The 5,179-nt window shown below is 38.2% G+C and overlaps 1 protein-coding gene across 7 annotated transcripts in view; it reads left to right on the plus strand.

The window, feature by feature from the left end:
• The window catches only part of LOC116707246 (phospholipid-transporting ATPase ABCA1), a 198,336-nt gene that overhangs the window by 73,649 nt on the left and 119,508 nt on the right, over positions 1-5,179 (plus strand). The window lies entirely within an intron of this gene.

The following is a 5,179-nucleotide window of genomic DNA, read 5'->3' on the forward strand; positions in this document are numbered from 1 at the left end:
AGTAGATGACTAGGTCTAGCACCCTGAAAGTAATAGCGCTGTTTCCTTCTATGAATTACAAATTCAGATTTCTGTTTCAGAAAGTTATTTCTTTCTTGACTAATGATCCTTCTAAAGTTATCTGGTCAGTAAAATTAGTTTGCAACAATGAGTTTAATCTGGTAAAGTTAGCCTTAAGGTTTTGTAGCTGAAGTGATCTAGTTTTGCGCGCATTAGACCAGAATAGTATGGTGTTGCTCTTAATAAACCCTTTAATTGCGTCCGGCAATATCCTTGGGTCTTCTACAGAGCCAACATTTAATGTCTGCAAATATCTGGAATTCTGCTATAAAGTGAGTGATGTAGGATCAATTTTTGTATTAAAGAAGTATTAAAGCAACAGTGGAGGAGCCACCTGATTGGCTTGACGGAGATGGCGGCTTTGCCAAATAGTTGTTTTACATGGTTTCTACTTCAGTATTCTACCACTGTGTGCTCGATATAGTTAGGTAAGGTGGAATGGCAAGCAAAGGTAAAGAAAAACGCAGCGATACAAATTCCACAATGGGAACTACTGCTTTAAGTTCATCAGTCTACTCTGCCCCCTCGTGTTCATTGTTTCTCAGTCCCTTGATCAGTTTATTTTGGCATTTTATTCCATTAGAAATCAACGCCCTGTCCTTCCTTACTTTTAGTGACACGCACAATATAGAATGATCTATAATTAACTATAAGTATACTTTTTTATTTCTTCTTTCTTTGGAGTGACAAGAGGCACCAAAGAGCTACTGAGCTGTGTCACACTCATTTTCTTTCAAGTATTTGCAGGAAGTGGCATCTGTGCAGTCCGTGGAGAGAACAGCTGGCCAGACTCAGACTAAGGGTTGGCCATTAGCTGCCCGCACACAGAGCTCCCAAGAGCACCTGGGGAAGATGGCCGGGAGGCAGAAAGGCTAACATTTAATTGCATTGAAAATGGCTTCTAAAATCTCCCTGATGGGGGAAATTGTTACCCTGGTGAGATGAGAAGAAGTGGAGGGTTGTGGTTGTGACGAGGGACATGAAAAGGACTGATTACATGACAGGTCTCTGAACAAAAGGGACACTTAGCAACCGATCAAGAAGAAGACCGTATTAGACTATATTGACTGGCAGACGACAAACCGGATTGATCAGTTGTCTGATGAACTACTGCACTGCAAGAATCCCAAAGCCTATATTCTGTCACAACAATGGTGCAGGCGTAAGCTAAGCACAAGCTACTTCAGTCTCCATTCCTTGCAGTGCAGGTCCTTATGTAACCTATTCAGCACTCTCCAAACCTGGCAATATTCACGTTGGCAGATAAGTTAAATTAGTAATGATCATACTGCTGCTGAGCATATTGACTTTTCCCACTGCTCCACAGAATCTTTTCCTTATGTTCTCAGAATTCTCGGTTCTTGTTTTCTTCTGCCTGTGTGAGTGTTTTTTAATCCCAAGATGTCTTGTATATACGTCCACTTTGGAACTCTCTGGTTGTTGATGCATTATAAAAAAAACAGTAAGGTACAATGTCTACTTTATGGGAGTTTTTTATTTCAGTAACTCAGGTAGGTAAAACCCAGAAAAAATCATACTGATGTTTGGAAAACACACAAATGATGTGTTTTAACAGATCGTAAGTTTGGAGTCACGTCTAAAAATGATAATATTTATAGTTAACATATTCCAACATACTATAAAGGGAATAATAACAAAAGGCAAAGTAATTGAAAACACAGAACACCCAGAGGACAAACACACCCTGTATAGAAGTAAAATAAAGCATGCATTAACTATTCACAAAGGCTTTAAATAAGTAAAGAAAGAAAAGTCTAAATGTTGTGTGTCCGAATTATCGTGTTCCAAAAACGTTTGTCAGTCCTTTGACTTAAGAAATATAAAATCTAGTAATAATTACATGGCGTTCCTAACAATATGCTGCTATAAACTGAAATAAACACTTTCAACAAACAATTTCACTCCTTAACGTTGTATCAGAGTGAACGTAGCTGCTGTAGGACAAAATACTTCTTCAAAGTACAATTCATGGTGCTGTCTTCTTTCCAGTTATTTACTTACATTTTATTAGGGGTGAAGCAGTACGCAGAAGTCACCGTTCGGTTCATACATCGGTTCAGACATCACGGTTTAGTACAATGGAGGCAAAAGCAAAACAAAATGCAGAAGATATTTTTTTTTTTTTTTTTTTGTGGATGTCTCAGGCTGTACCACCTAGTGTTATACAGTATGTCCCCTGAGCTAGCTGCAACAGCCTGTGTGTGTAAACGGGAAACGATAAGTACCCCACATCATCTCCAAACTCATCTTGAACTTGTAATAAAAATAAGACAATCAGCCGTAAAAACTGAAAATGCATCATCTTATTTATGAAAGTGCAAATTACATAGAATTATAACAACAAAAATAAGTGTATGGGATTGCATGTTGTAACAAGGTGTGAGTACATGCAGCAAATACTTAAAGCCCTATTTGTATTTATATCTAAAGGTTGGTTGAGCACTGTAGGGAGGAGAAGTTGGAACGTTTTTTTTGTCTCGTCCAGTGATTGGTACGTCTGGGTGATGGCGTTGGATACTCATTAGCATGTCAGATGTATTTCCTCTCAGAACACAAAGTTTTCTTTAATTGAAGCTTTTCTGATGCAAAACATTTAGAGTGTGGAATTCCACAAGTAAATTGTCTTGGCCCTTTACTATTTTCTGTTTTTATTAATTATCTCCACTTGCTTTTAAAAAATCCCATGTGTCCATGTATGCAGATGATACAACAGAATACATGTGTGCACCTACAATTAATAAAACAAGTGCAACCCTAAACAAAGAGTTGCAGATAGCACTAGAATGGGTTAATAGCAACAAATTATTTTTAAACATGTCAAAGTCTAAAAGCATTGTAATTGGTACAAATTATTCCTTGAGCTCTAGACCTCAGCTGCATTTGATTCTGAATAATGTAGCTGTTGAGCAAGCAGAGGAAACAAAGCTTCTGGGTCTTATTGTAGATTGTAACCTGTTGTGGACAGGGCATTTAAATTATCTAGTTCTAAAAAATGGGAAAGAATATCTGTTATAAAAAGGTGCTTTACTTTCTAACACCACACCTGACCAAACAAGCCATCTAGCTTTATCACATCTAGACTGTTGCCCAATGACACGCAGCTCGTCTTGCCATTCCATGGCCACTTAGATCTAATGTAAACAACTTGCATGTCAATCTCTCATGGCTGAAAGTTGAGGAGAGACTATCACCATCACTTCTGGCTTTTGTTAGAAATGTTAATGAATTGAAAATTCCTAATGGTTTGTATTGTCAACTTACATTTAGCTCTAACACACATAAATACCCCACCAGACATGCCACCAGAGGTCTTTACAAAGGGCCTAGTGCCCAAACACAATCAATGCAACGTACAGTACTGTATTGAGGGATGGTTGCATGGAACTCACTTCCGGCTGAGATTGCTACCACGCACAATAAATCAAGCTTTAAAAAAAAAAAAAGGAAAACAACATCTAAGGACCCCAAGACTGTAATCATATATTGTAATTACTTTTGTACTTTTTTGTGTATATTTATATGTATACAAAGATGCTTTAAGATTTAATTTTTTTATAATCGGTGCTAATGAAGTTTGTGTAGAATTTATTATTATATAAGAGGAATATTTATAGTTGTGAGGAAATATAATGTTAGTTATACTGCTATTATTTTAATATCATGTGGTTGTTTTTATTTTTGTCTGAAAACGTATTGTTTGTTGTAGTGTTTTTATGTGGGGCGGCTATGGCTCATTGGTAGAGCGGTTGCCTGCCAATCGGAAGGTTGGTGGTTTAATCCCTGGTCCTGCAGTCCCATGTTGAAGTGTCCTTGGGCAGGATGCTGAACCCCAAGTTGCCCCCGCATTGGAGTGTGAATGTGTGTGAGTGTTTATCTGATGAGCAGGTGGCACCTTGTACGGCGGCCTTGGCCACAGTGTATGAATGTGTGTGAATGGTGAATGTATCCTGTATGATGTAAAAGCGCTTTGAGTAGTCGTTAAGATTAGAAAAGCACTATATAAATACAGCACAGTTACATTTACATGTTTTGTGTGGACCCCAGGAAGAGTAGCGGATGTTCTGCATCAGATAATAGGGATCCTAATCAAATCAAAGGCTGGATGGCATAAGACAAGAGGGGATGACACAGGAGGCTCCAGGCGGTTCCTCTAAATCTTATGGGTTGCCACCACTCGCCATACTCTTTCTTAGTGCTGCTGTCTCTGAATCACTCACTGGACCGTTGACCTGACAAAAAACTGCATGTAGACGGAGCTCGGCTAGCCTCAGCGCTAAGGCGGGGCTACAGATTAGGTGTCCTAGATCCTGCGTATCCTACAGTAGTTTCACGTTACATTAGTTCCACATTACATTTATTCATTTGCACGCTCGTTTTATTTATTTTTTTATCTTGTATTCTCTGTGTAAATTAATGTATCAAACCAAGATGTCCATACCGTTTTGATTTAATACAAATACATGTACCGTTCCACCCCTACATCTGTTTGTTGCAGTATGTTACCCCTCTGCATAGCAGCCAGGTTTTATACATCAATATATGTGATGTTTATTTCTTTGTTCATAAATATATATATTTGATTTGATTTCTTATTTTATTTGTATAAATGTGATTTTTCTCACATTTCAACACTCATAGGATAAACATGCAAACTTTGATTTAGGAAAACATTTAATTCAAACATTAGTTAAAAAATCATATTTGAAATACTAGTACAGTGCCTGTTGAAAATGTGCTTGTTTGGAATGGGCAGATTGCTTGGCCTGTGGTATTGCTGCTTGTAGAATTCTTCAAAACCAAGTTGTACCCCACAATTAATGACAGAAGGACCCCAAACCACTTCAATTGCAACTCCACTGTATAGCCTACCACTGATTTACCTGACAGATAACGTTGCAGATTCAGAATGTAATCACAAAATATCACTATGAAAATGTGGAGTAATCAGACATTACCCTCATAGACTCATTGCAGTGTGCTGCCCACCTGGCCCTGTTATAAGAGCTAATCAGAACATATCTGCATTAATCAACCACCAGAAGCAAACGTGTGTGTGTGTGTGTGTGTGTGTGTGTGTGTGTGTGTGTGTGTGTGTGTG

Source organism: Etheostoma spectabile, chromosome 19, assembly GCF_008692095.1.
Source record: "Etheostoma spectabile isolate EspeVRDwgs_2016 chromosome 19, UIUC_Espe_1.0, whole genome shotgun sequence".
Lineage (NCBI taxonomy): Eukaryota > Metazoa > Chordata > Actinopteri > Perciformes > Percidae > Etheostoma > Etheostoma spectabile.